General features: G+C 33.6%; 1 long non-coding RNA gene across 9 annotated transcripts; it reads right to left on the bottom strand.

Moving 5' to 3' along the window:
- Positions 1-5,375: 5,375 nt before the first annotated feature.
- LOC107494373 (uncharacterized) lies at positions 5,376-11,297 on the bottom strand. 9 transcript variants are annotated; one of them, XR_008010351.1, is made up of 7 exons: positions 10,612-11,297; positions 10,007-10,145; positions 9,525-9,586; positions 8,450-8,547; positions 7,914-7,990; positions 7,100-7,248; positions 5,376-5,694 (listed from the first exon to the last, which is right to left on the bottom strand). It is a non-coding gene; the product is annotated as an uncharacterized LOC107494373 (long non-coding RNA). The 9 variants fall into 9 exon arrangements; XR_008010357.1 differs by having other exon boundaries at positions 7,123-7,248; XR_008010358.1 differs by lacking the exon at positions 5,376-5,694 and adding an exon at positions 8,083-8,315 and having other exon boundaries at positions 6,868-7,248.
- Positions 11,298-13,097: the final 1,800 nt, after the last annotated feature.

Below are 13,097 nucleotides of genomic sequence, written 5' to 3'. Positions count from 1 at the left end.
GCAGAGCTCCACACCTTAATCTATGGTGTGTAGAAACTCCACCGTTGAAAATACATAAGAACAAGGTCTAGGCATGGCCGAATGGCCAGCCTCCCAATGATCTAAGATAGCATCAAAACAAAGATAACTACCAAGATGTCTCAATACAATAGTAAAAGGTCCTACTTATAGAAAACTAGTAGCCTAAGGTTTACAGAGATGAGTAAATGACATAAAAATCCACTTCCGGGCCCACTTGGTGTGTGCTTGGGCTGAGAAATGAAGCATTTTCGTGTAGATACTCCTTCTGGAGTTAAACGCCAGCTTTAGTGCCAGTTTGGGCGTTTAACTCCCATTTTGGTGCCAGTTCCGGCGTTTAACACTGGGATTTCTGAGGGTGACTTTGAACGCTGGTTTGGGCCATCAAATCTTGGGCAAAGTATGGACTATCATATATTTCTGAAAAGCCCAGGAGGTCTACTTTCCAACGCCGTTGAGAGCGCGCCAATTGGGCTTCTGTAGCTCCAGAAAATCCACTTCGAGTGCAGGGAGGTCAGAATCCAACAGCATCTGCAGTCCTTTTTAGTCTCTGAATCAGATTTTTGCTCAGGTCCCTCAATTTCAGCCAGAAAATACCTGAAATCACAGAAAAACACACAAACTCATAGTAAAGTCCAGAAAAGTGAATTTTAACTAAAAACTAATAAAAATATACTAAAAACTAACTAGATCATACTAAAAACATACTAAAAACAATGCCAAAAAGCGTATAAATTATCCGCTCATCAGTATAATTTTAGTTTCTCGTAGTTAATGTTTAATGTTACGTGAAAACTTAGGTTAGAAGGCCTTAAGATAGGAATAATGAACTGAGTGAATCATTAATGGATTATATATATGGTATGTGATGTGTGATTCAATTTCATAAATGCTTTGCTATTGGAGTTGGTTGATTTTTGAAAAATATTTAATATTGAAATTAGTTTGATTTTGAAATAATTTGATATTGAAAATGATTTGAATGATCGAGATGTGTTTAGTTTAGTGGTTGGGACCCTTGAGAGGTGGCAAAAGTCTAAGTTTTAGAGGAGATGCTGCCGAAATTTTTATGAAAATAGGAGACTTCGTTTAAAGTGGTTATTTAGAAAGATTTAGATTTTTAAGAATTTTATAATTTGATTTGAGTTATTAATAAAAGATTAATTTTGAGTTTGCTTTATTTAGAAAAGAATGAATTGTATTTTGAGTATGAATTATTGATAAACAAAATAGGAGGTGTGATAATAAAGAATGAAGGATTATGAGAATTGATTTTTAAGTCTAATTGTTGAATGAATATGAATGAATTATAATGATAATGAGATATGTGTGACCGGATAGGAGGCGGTGACGTTGTCCATTTGCTCCGAGTTTATGTTGAGAAAGTCGGGTAAGGGGCAGTGGCATTGGTCACTTGTTCCGGATAAAAGTTTGAGACTTCGGATAAGATGCAAGGGTTGAGTTTTGTTGCCGCTTGCTCCGGGTTAAGAACTGTAACACCACCTGGGTAAGAAGCAAGGGTGAAGTTGTCCCCTGCTCTGGGTACGCGGGTAAGATGCAAGGGTTGAGGCGTTGTCCCACTTGCTCCGTGCTTGTTGTTTTGTCCAAGGTTAGCTACCGGACATGTCGGGCTTGGCTTTATAATCGGCAGATGAGACTCATCAGCCTTAGGACAGGCATATATCATGTGCATTTGTATGTTTTTGCTTGAATGTGTATTGTTTTGGTTTGCTTAATTACTTAACTCTGCTTATATGTTATTTGTTCTACTTGCTGTAATTGCACATCTATCTGTGTTGGCCTTGCTTGAACTGTATGTATATGCTTCTGAAAGACCCTCTATTAGCGAAAGAGTGAAGGAGAGTTGTTCCACCAGTGCTTTGGAGGATTGGAGGAGACAGAAAGTGAAAAATTAGGTTAAAGTTAGATTTAGAACTTGAATACCTTAGATAACTTATTTAATTTCTGGTTTAGTTGGATATTTAAGTTGAAATCTAAGTGTCGGAGTTCTAAGAATACCTCTGCCTTTTTGGGGACCTTTTATATTAACTGTGCGGGCACCTTTATCATATTGAGAACCCTTGGTTCTCACTCAATACATATTTCTATTGTTTTTCAAATGCAGGTCGAGAGATGCTCAACGAGGTGCCTCTCGACCTGCATTTGAAAAACAACAGAAATATGTATGGAATGGGAACTGAGAATTTTTAGCATGGTAAAGGTGCCCGCATAGTTAATATAAAAGGTCCTTAAACAGTCAGAGATATTCCTAGAACTTCGACACTCAGATTAATCTTAAAATTTATTCTAAACCAATAATATCGGTAATCTAACTAGTGTTTGAAATTCGGATAGAATTTTAATCTTTATTGATGTCTTGATTTTCAAAGTGATTATTGTATTAGGCATGTGTTATTTATTGATGTGTTTCTTATATTTTCTTCCACTTTTTTTTTAATCTATTTATTAAGTATTTTCTTTTTGTTTTTTTTTCTTTCACATTCTCTATATAACTATACTGTTCCAGTTATGAATCATATTTGAGTTGATGAATCGGAAACTATTATTTGTGGTAAACCCAAGAATTATTGCATACGAGTTAAATCAACTAAGTAAACAAGCGGCTTTTCTAATTGCAACTTCACAGACACAGTTGAGAAAAAAACATTTTACTTTCGGTGCATCTGCTATTGTGCTTCTTTCTTTTCCGTGTGGCTCCAAAATTATGAAAATATACGGGAGCCTCGCTACAGTGTATATAGTACATCTCTTTCAATGTGCTCATCAGATTATTGAAAAACTAAGGATATTCTCATCACAATTTTTTTTTTGTCATACAAACACACTCACACACACTAACCTAGCTAGCAACTGACATGAACCTGGTATCGCTTAGTTTGAGGCAAACATCTTTGCCACTGCATCACATACTTCAGCCACGGACATTCTCACAATTTAATTGCACATAAGTAGATCATGAATCTTTAAAATTTTATAGTATATTCTTGTATAACGGTATTAAGGTAAATTATACATTATTTAATTTTTTATTTAAGCTATTTTTATCGGTAAAAAGTTGATTATAGGACACAAATTACAAGTACATTTTTGCTGTGAGAGATAATAGATTTGCCTTATTATTTAAGGGTATGGATTTGACTATTTGAGTTAGATCTACTCTCTTCTAAGACTAAAATCAAGCTGCTCAGCAAAATAGAATCAAAGAGCACACTAGTCTATCAAATTGAAATGGACTAATAGTACTAGCCTGAACATTAATTTTTTTAAAATTAGTGACCAGGTATATTTGATACAAATTGAGAATTTTTTGAATAAAATTAAACTTTCTTTGCTGGAGGAACAAGTTCTTCTCCTTCATCATCAAATTCCAAGTCCATTTCTTCTAACTCGAAAACTTGCCTGCTTCTCTTGAACCTGCACCCTCTTGATTCCTTCTCCATGTTTGTGTATATCCAATGGATGCCACACTCTTTTATCGCCACTTCCTCCTTGTTTGGTATCCGAACAAAGAACTTAACTTTCATATTTGCATTCTGGTCATCATCATCAAGAGCCAAGTAAAAAATGAAACCAAAGAAATTAGAACTTAGTGGCAGTTGAATGCTGATGGAATTTTGTGATGATCTATTATGGAACAAGTGTTTGGTCTACTCTATACATTTTGCTTTATTATCTCTGCCATAAACCCATGAAAACAACATTGTCGATTGTGACCAAGTATGGCCATGGTACTAGCCACCCAAAAATCACACAATACGATTTCCTAACTATAAAGCTCATGGAAAGTTGGAAACTTCTTATTAAATGGTTATTCTTTTAATAAGATATCCGGAATGGTTGGGTGTAAAGCATTTGTAGATGATTTTTAAGTTTGTCGTCAAATACCACGTAATGGCTCCTCTGCCAAGTATAAAGGTGTTAGACTACTTCTGTAAGTTATTTTATTTTATTTTTAAAATAATAATATGATCCATGTAATTAATGAAACTAATTCTAATTATATTGAGTTAAATATGATAGTTGGTACTCAATAAAAGAAATAGAATTAATGAAAGTTTAAAACAATAAAAATGAAAGAAAGTATAAGAGAACAACACATATATTGAATAAGAAAGTATAGGGAGACAATGAGTTTAGTATACAATGTGTACAATAGGAGCAAAAAAGAAATTGAATTCAAATAATAATTAAGTTAATTAATTTTTAATAATTTCTAATTTTGAGTTAAAAAAATAAGGATTTACAATAGCAACAGTTACGTATACAACAAACTCCCCCCTCTCCGCATGTGATCTAACTTCTTCAAGAGTTCTTCTCGTCCAGTCTCTTCCCTTCTCACTGGTTCGTCGCCGCCAGCAACATTAGCCGCCGCGCCTAGAGCACCGACCGACGCCGTCTTGCGCACCGCGAACATCCGAAGGGCACCGTCATGCACTTTGCATCATTCGCGCAGCCTCCAACGTGTCGGCCATGCAGCTCCCGGCAGCCAGCGGGTTTCACCGTTCCAGCATCTTCATCCGCGACAGATGAGGGGACAGACGAGGTGGTCGTTTCATACATGCATCACTCTGTGCTATACATATTCAAAATCAATGAAGATATATAATCAATGGCAGAGATGGTAAAAAATTTGTTGGTCCATGGCTTTGATTGCTATATATCCACATATCCACAATTAATGAAGATACAAAATCTTTAGCTTTTTTTTCTCTCTTCTTTAACACCTCTGATTTAGTTCTGCTCTCTTTCACAATCTAGTTGCCGTCGACTCCATCCCATAAATGTGTTGGATGTTCAATTCACTAGGTATGTAGATGATTATTTTAATTCTTAATCACATGGTTATTTTGTTCGTTTCAGTTTAAATATATACAATTAACAAATATTGGATGGTCATTTCACTATGTAGCCGGATAATTATTTTAATAACTACGTGGATGGTTGTTTGATGATGATCCCATAACGGTGACGGGGAGGGGGCTACAGAAGTGGCTGTTGGCTGGGGAGGAAGAGTGATTTGGGGGGGATAAAACTGTTTGTAATTTAGGGTTTGGATTGTTATTTCTGAAATAACTGAATGAAGGTTTTTGGATTTAAGGTAATTTGTAGAATGGTTTTTATTTTTTATCCCTGTTAGGCTAAATAACCAGCCCATTGTACACATTGTCAAGATTCTTCATTGTCTCCTTAGCAGAATTCTAAATGAGACGAATAACGAATTAAAAAAAGGTAAAATTAATTTTAAATTTCAGATTCTTAATTAATTAATTATTATCAAATTTTAAATTTTGAAAAATTAGGATCAGCACCCCTAAACACATTCATAGTACATATGGTTCCTCCCAAGATAATTTATATAAACGAGAGTAGAGTACCAAAAGATACAAAATATCAAGCTCTAGACTCGACCTGCGAAACTAAGGCCGACCGGAGTATAAGTACATATATATATACAATCCAAAATATCCCAAAGACATAAAATAAAACACCTATTTCTCCAAGATAGTCTCTAGGAAGAACAAATATAAAATATATACAGAAGAGAATCTATTTATATATATACATAGCATAAGAACAAAATACAACATCCCAAAATAAAACTTTGCTAGCATAGGAAGTCTCCAGACGCTCAATGAGGTATCTCTCGACCTGCATCTGAAAAACAATAATGTATGTATGGAATGAGAACCGGGGTTCTCAGCATGGTAAAGATGCCAACATAGGTAATATATAAGGTCTCGAAAAAGTTAGAGGCATTTTTAGAACTCCGACACTTAGATTTCAGATTAAAGATCCAACTAAACCAGAAATTAGGTAAGTTATCTAAGGTATTCAATTTCTAAATCTAGCTTTAACCTAACACTTCACTTTGTCTCCTCCATCCCTCCGAATCACCAGTGGAACAACCCCCTCACACCTCCGCCAGAGGGGTCTCTCCGAAAAAATACACATACAATTGAAGTAAGGAAAAGACAAATAGAATAAAAATACAGCAAATAGACAATTAGCAGATAAGCATAGTTAAACAATTAGGCAAATCAAGATAATGCACACTCAAGTAAAATATACAAATGCATATGATGTATGCTTGTCCTACAACTGATGAGTCTTATCTGTCGGTTATATATCCGACCCGATATGTCCCGCTAGCGAACCATTGGACAGTCCATCTGTGCGTGCATCCCCAAGCTCAAAAATAATATCCATGGAGTCAAATTCTAATGCTCACTAATATTCTAAGGAGTCAAACTTCAAGCTCAATAATATTTATGCCCATGGGAGAACCCGCGAAGTTAAAGTGCCCGGTCACATCTTGCGACCACTACAAGATTTTTGTTTATTTGTGGAGATTTTTTTCTTATTTGTGGAGGTTTATAACCCCCACCAAATAGTTTGTGGAGGTTTCTAAAACCCCCAAAATTTGAGGTGCCATGAGGACTTTTGTGGGGGGTTTTTAAAAACCTCCACAATCTATTCAGTGGGGGTTTTGTGAGTGTTTAGTGGGGGTTTTATTTTGGACTTTTGTGACGGTTTTAAATGACTTTTGTGGCAGTTTAAAACCCCCACAAATAGATTTTTAATTTAACAAGAATTAACTATTTGTGTGATTTTCAAACCTCCACAAATCCTGTAATTAATTATTTATTTTTAATTTCAAATCATTCATTAATCTCATCTCATTCATATACTCTCAAATTAAAAATTTATTTTTTAATATCAAAATTTAAAAACTAAATATTTTATAACACAATTCCTCGATATAAGACATAACTCTATATATAAAAAAATTCATAATGTCAATAGTTCCAAACATAATTCCATATGATATTATTCTACATAACTATTATTGTTTTTCTTTAAAAAATAAAATAAAACAACAACTTTAATATTTCAATATCGTCTAATTACATATAAAGTCTCAAAATAAAAACAGCATAGAAGTAGCACCATCTAATATATAAAAACAGTAGCATAGAAGTAGCACCAACACAAGGGTTCACCCATCTTGCATGAAACAGGCAATCTATCATTTATATTAAACTAAAATGGGATTACATACTTGAGGTACTGTGGAAAAACAACCTTGAGGTCATGTGGGATGTCATTTCGGTGAGCAATATCTCTAACTCGAGTCAGAGGAACAGATGCAGTGAATTCAGCCTTGAAAGATGGCAAACATGGATGAATCTTACGAATGACAAGAACTTCCTGTATATCAATGAAAAGTTATGGTAAATGAAAGAAGCAAGGCCCAAATTCTATTAGACAGCAAGACACAATATATAGCAAATAAAACCAAACATTATATTAATTTAATTGACAATTGGAAAACTTCCAGAACGATTTCCAATCCTAGGAATTATGCGTAGAATGTAAATTTTCCTTAAAATTACAGAATGACATTTTAGTACAGAATTGAAGTCAGAACAACTCTAGTTAACTGAATGTGAACTGTGGAACCAAGCCTGAAATGTGGCCAGAATTCAATCACCTTCATAACTAGCATCATATCTCCACATTAAAATACATAATCATGGATAAAAGGCGGAAGAAAAAAAGGTGTCACGAAAGAACTTATTGAAGTTGTAACTCAATTTTACCTCCTGCACTAGTATATGATGGAAACTTAGGGAAATGCTTATTTACAATACATACACTTGCATAGAGGTTAGTACTAACCTGTGGTGATATATCATACTGGAACTCAAAGCACAAAGTAGTAGAAGGAATAACAATTATTAAAGGAAGCCATTCATAGTATACCTTACAGGATATACTTTATAGGAAATTAAATAACAAATGCATGCAGCACATAAAAAAGCTCAACAGCAACAAATAGTATTAATTAAAAAGGGTAATAGTGATAACAATACCTCTGGTAACAATTCCAACTTTAGTACAAAGCTCTGCCTCTGCTATTATTATTGGTGGTTGTCTTCCCATATGAAATCTGCTTCAATAAATAAATACTATTAATTAATAACATCATCAACCTTTTGTAAAATGTCAAGCACATAATAAATAAAAAGTTTAAAATGTTACCTTTGGTAAAATTTTGTACAAATTTTCATTCAAACATATCCCTTGCCAAGTTAGTAGCTACATTATCTTCAATAGCATCGCTATCTAATAAATTGGACACGGACATATTATCTTACTATTCTCAATTGCTCTATGTTGAAATGCAAAATCCAAGAAGTTTTCTAGACCAACTATATATTCATCTGAGTTTCGTGGCTTAGCAATCCAAGATTTATCCATTGTTGCTAGTTAAACTTCAAGTAGGAAAAAATAATTACTAGACATGTGTACTACTAAATATATATGGGACTTCTAACATAATAAACTATAAAGCTATAATAAACTTATAACATATTTAAAACAAAACAAAATATAATTATTATTTTACCTCAACAAGCGCTTGTTCAAAAGCAAGAACAAGAAACTGGTGAGAGAAAAATCAGTATCCACTTTAATCCCAGAAATAGAAGAAACCCAAGCAAATGCCTAATAAAACCAGAAATTAAATTCACGAGTGAGTTTAATTTGTAAAATAAAAATAAAGAAATGAAAGAGATTAATTAATAAAGGGAAACAGCAGTACCGAGCCTCCTCTGCAAATTAAACTCAAATAGCAGAACATAATAATTAAAGAGAATAATTTAGTGTATTGGTATTTTTATTTAGTGTATTGGTATACTTTACTCTCTAACCAAGTATATGCAAGCACATTTTATGCAACATATTGGATTCTATTTGCGCTTAATCTTTACCACAAGATGACTTATGATTAATAAAATCCAACACAGAGTTATATACAAAATTATAAGAAATTTTTACATGAGAGAATATGATATAGTCCCTTTTCAAATTATGAACTTGACTTAAATCTTAAGCTAATTGTAAGATATCTTTGGATACATAAGATCGAATCTTCGGTTTCAATTCAAGGAGGATTACTGAATTCAAACTCTAAAACTAGTTTTATTTAAGAGTTTGTGGTTAATTAATGAATTAATATATATATAAAATAAAATTTAAATTCTTTTAATATTTATTTAACTGAACTAGTAAATTAAAATTATTTGACTAGCCTAAATTTATTACAATCAAATAAGACTAATTGATATATTTAACTAAAACGATGCAATTAAAATATGATTAGATAAAGGTTTCTTATTACGACACTAGCTAGGAATGCAATTAAGTAGTTTATTAGTCTTATCCCAACAAGAATGTGGAGCACAGACCATAATGGTTCTAAAATAACCTTATGGAAAATATTGGAATGTATGATCAGAGAGAGAGTTTTATGTTAGTACTTATTGGCACTTATTATGGAATAGTAAGAACAGGAAATTATTTGATTCAAACTACACTAGACCTCCTTATCAGCAATCACTAATTCTCAATCACGTCACAACATTAGAGACACTTCATAAAAGGAACATGAGCATAGTTTCTAAGGGCAAGACAGAGTAAACATCCTCTTATTGGCAGAGTTATCAGGAACTGGAATGAAAACTGGATCACTGGATTTAAACAACTGAAACAAGAAAAAAAAGGTTGAGATATGTGACGCTATGCTAACCATAGCCACCAATAAGCAGAACAAAATTTCAATCCAATCATTAACAGGATAATGGAATTCAAAAACAAAATTTGCAAGCTAAAATGAAGACATACCTTGCAATGTTCAACACAAGTTGATGCAAGATGAAATTAAAATGCAAGTAAAAAAGAAAGAAAAAAAAAAGAAAACACAGATTCATTTATACTTGTTAAGGCTCAAAGACTTTATTTAAATATTATTGCTTATTAGTGATCCAACAAATATCATATGTACATCAGAATCTTCAGTACTTTCAAGACAAGTTTCATATGTCAATCAAAGAAGTACTCATGTTAATACTAGTAATCAAGAAGCAAAATGAATGTGAATTAATGAATGAGACAAGATAAGTACCTTCTAGAGTAGAAGACTTGTTTATTTTCTGTGATGCTATGCTAACTGTGATCATCAATGATACAAGGTGCAAATATGTGAAGTTTAATTTCAAAATGATCGCCATGTCTCCCATGGAGTCTGATGGCTAAGCAAGCTTCTGTGGCAGGCAAGCATGAAATTGAAAGTATATTTTCAAATACAACTCCATTAATCACAAAATTGTCTTCACAATTAGAAATATGTCTTGCCAATGCCTAACTTAAACTTGTTATAGAAGCACAGCAATTAATTAGCTTATTTCTGCTACTGGAAGCAACCAAACATAAAGAACTTGAAGATCAAAATGATAACCAAGAGACATATGTAAAGCAGCAGCAACTTCAATTAGTTAGAAAACATGTTCAAACAAGAATAGCACCTACCAAAAGGTATAATAGGATGATGAAAATAGCGAATTTTACAAAATCAACCACAGTAGACTCAAGTCAACGAAGAAACGCACAATGATGCTAAATTCGTATGAAATTCTATAATTATAATAATTATTCTATCTATCATAATAAGAAGAAAATATAAGCAAGCGAGGAGTAGGATGAGATAAGCTTCAAACTTCAAAGGTTAACCTGAAATTTGATCGGAAGCGATTACGAGGCCAAAAACATGGCTGCAGCAGAATCTGGAATCTAAGCTATGAGAATTCAATAGCCGGTAGCCACTGCGGCAGCACAGGTCACACCTCATTCATTGTCCACCGTTCATCTCATCGATCTATCTTGACCATGTCAAAATGATCATCCATGGAGAAATTAGTTTAATTTCAAAAATGAATAAATGACACTTGAGACAAACGCAGCCAATATGCACAATATTCCTTATGTGAGGTTTTAGGGTTTCAATAAGGGATTTAGAAGACAAACATGAAGAAGAAACAGCACAAAAAAAACCAAACATGAAGAAGAAGAAACAGCAATACGGAAATAGCTGAGAAAAAAGGAAGAACACATTTAGGAAAATCCAGAAGCAGAGCGAATGGAATTTGCAAGGATCTGATATGTGAAGAGTTTACCATTCTGGCGATGAAATCCTCATAACAGATCTTACCATCGGGGCCAACATCAACCTCCCTGATCCAGAAGCTCTCTACCGCAACGGACACGGCAGTGGTGACGGTGCCGGCGGCAGAAATGACAGCGGGAACGACGGCGAAAATGGCGGTTTTGTTTGAAGCCGATGACAGTGGATGGCGAACGAGATCCAGAAGCTCTCTTTCTCTCAGAGCTAACCCAGTCTATCGTGTTGGAAAAAAAGGAAAAATTAGGTTTTGTTTTAAAATTAGATTTTGTTTTAAAATTTAATTTTAATTAATATTAGTGGAGGTTTTTTAAATTGCCATAAATAAAATGTATTGTGGAAGTTTTTAGAAACCTTCACCAAAATATTCTCTCAAATAAGCAAAAATCTTGTAGTAGACAGAGGATCAGTAGAGTACCGAGTCTCAACCTGGAGTAAGTGGTGATGAGCCACTGCGTCTACCCAGAGAAACTCGTATCTCCGATAATAAAAGTGCATAAGCCATATAATCATTCAATATCAATCAATCATCATCAAATTAGCCTTCGTTCATTTCATATTCAGCATTTTTGTACTTTTTAAACATAAATCATCACTTCATAAACTTTCTTCACTACCAGGTAACTCTCTCTTTAGGTTCACCCCTCTTCCTATAATTAGAAATTAGGTATCGGACCTTAGAAGGTAATTTTAAAGGTTTAAAAAGTTAGAGGATTGGTTAAATGTTCGAAAATCTCATTTTTGGCCAAAACAGGGATTCTGCGTACGCATGCCATCTGCATACGCGGGTGGTGTAAAAAATGGGCATCTCGTGTACGCAACCCCTGGTCCGCGTGCGTGAGCTACAAAACAGCAAAGAATTCTCGCGTTGCGTGCACATTCTTGCATACACGAGCATCCAAATTGGTGTGTCCGCGTATGCATGCCATGCTCTGTGTACACGGAATGCTTGAGCAGAACCCAAATCCTGCATCGCGTGCACATCTTGCGTACGCATGCTCCCCTTTTTCTTCAAAAGTTGTTGAGTTTGCAAAAATAGATTTGGACACCAAATTTCAAACGCGCATAACTTTTTCGTTAAAAATCATTTTTAGTCCGTTCTTCGAACGTCTTAAACTTTTCGAACCCAATTTTCATTTGAAATAAGTTTGACAAAATTTGAAAATTCAAAAGTCATGTTGTGATCCGTTGAAGTTGGTCAAAAATCAAGTTTTTACCAAAAATACCAAACCTCTAAATTTCCAAAGCTCTTAATCCAAAACCAATGTTATTACACCCAAAACAACATTAAAGGTATTCAATGCAATTCCATATCCTTTCTATAACATGCTCATACTCAATTTTATCACTTTCATTCCAATTAATCCAAATCAAAACCACTCAATTTATTATTATTCAATCTATCATCATCATAACTTACAATCATCAATAATCATTATCAATCCTCATCAACATCAATATGACTATTTTAATTTTTAGAAAATTAATTTAAAAAATGTGTGATCATTTTGTTAGAGTTATAGTGTTGGTTAAAGTTACAGCTAGATAGAAGGAAAATTTTTTCTTTTCTATTATAATTGCCGCTTCAGTTAGGTATTTGTTAGCATAGTTTCTATAGATAATTTGTGCTAGTTCCTTGGTGTATTCATCTTTCTATCACAATCTATTACAATTGATCCTTCAGAAAATTATTTTTTAATAATTTCAAATCGTTAAAGATACTTAATAGTCAAAATTGTAAGACAATGACTCTTGAGATATAAGAAAACACGTTGAATCGTTGATAATCTCTGGGTATCCAATAAGGGAGTTTCTTCATACTTGTGAAGGCGTGAAGCCGTTTGTAAAGTCCCATATTGATTGGAGAAAAAAACAGAATTCAAAATAGATAATAGTAAAAATAATGGTAAAGTCCCTACATTCATCCATTAAAACGCGTCTAAAAAAAATAGTATCCACATGTTTACAAAACATGTTTCGTTTCCCTCTCTTCCAATTACGAATTTTGTACTCATTATTCTTATCCTAAAACACATAA

Source organism: Arachis duranensis, chromosome 6 (genome assembly GCF_000817695.3).
Source record: "Arachis duranensis cultivar V14167 chromosome 6, aradu.V14167.gnm2.J7QH, whole genome shotgun sequence".
In the NCBI taxonomy this organism is placed as follows: domain Eukaryota; kingdom Viridiplantae; phylum Streptophyta; class Magnoliopsida; order Fabales; family Fabaceae; genus Arachis; species Arachis duranensis.
Note: the sequence above shows the minus strand (reverse complement) of the source record. Positions and strands in the feature narration are given on the sequence as shown.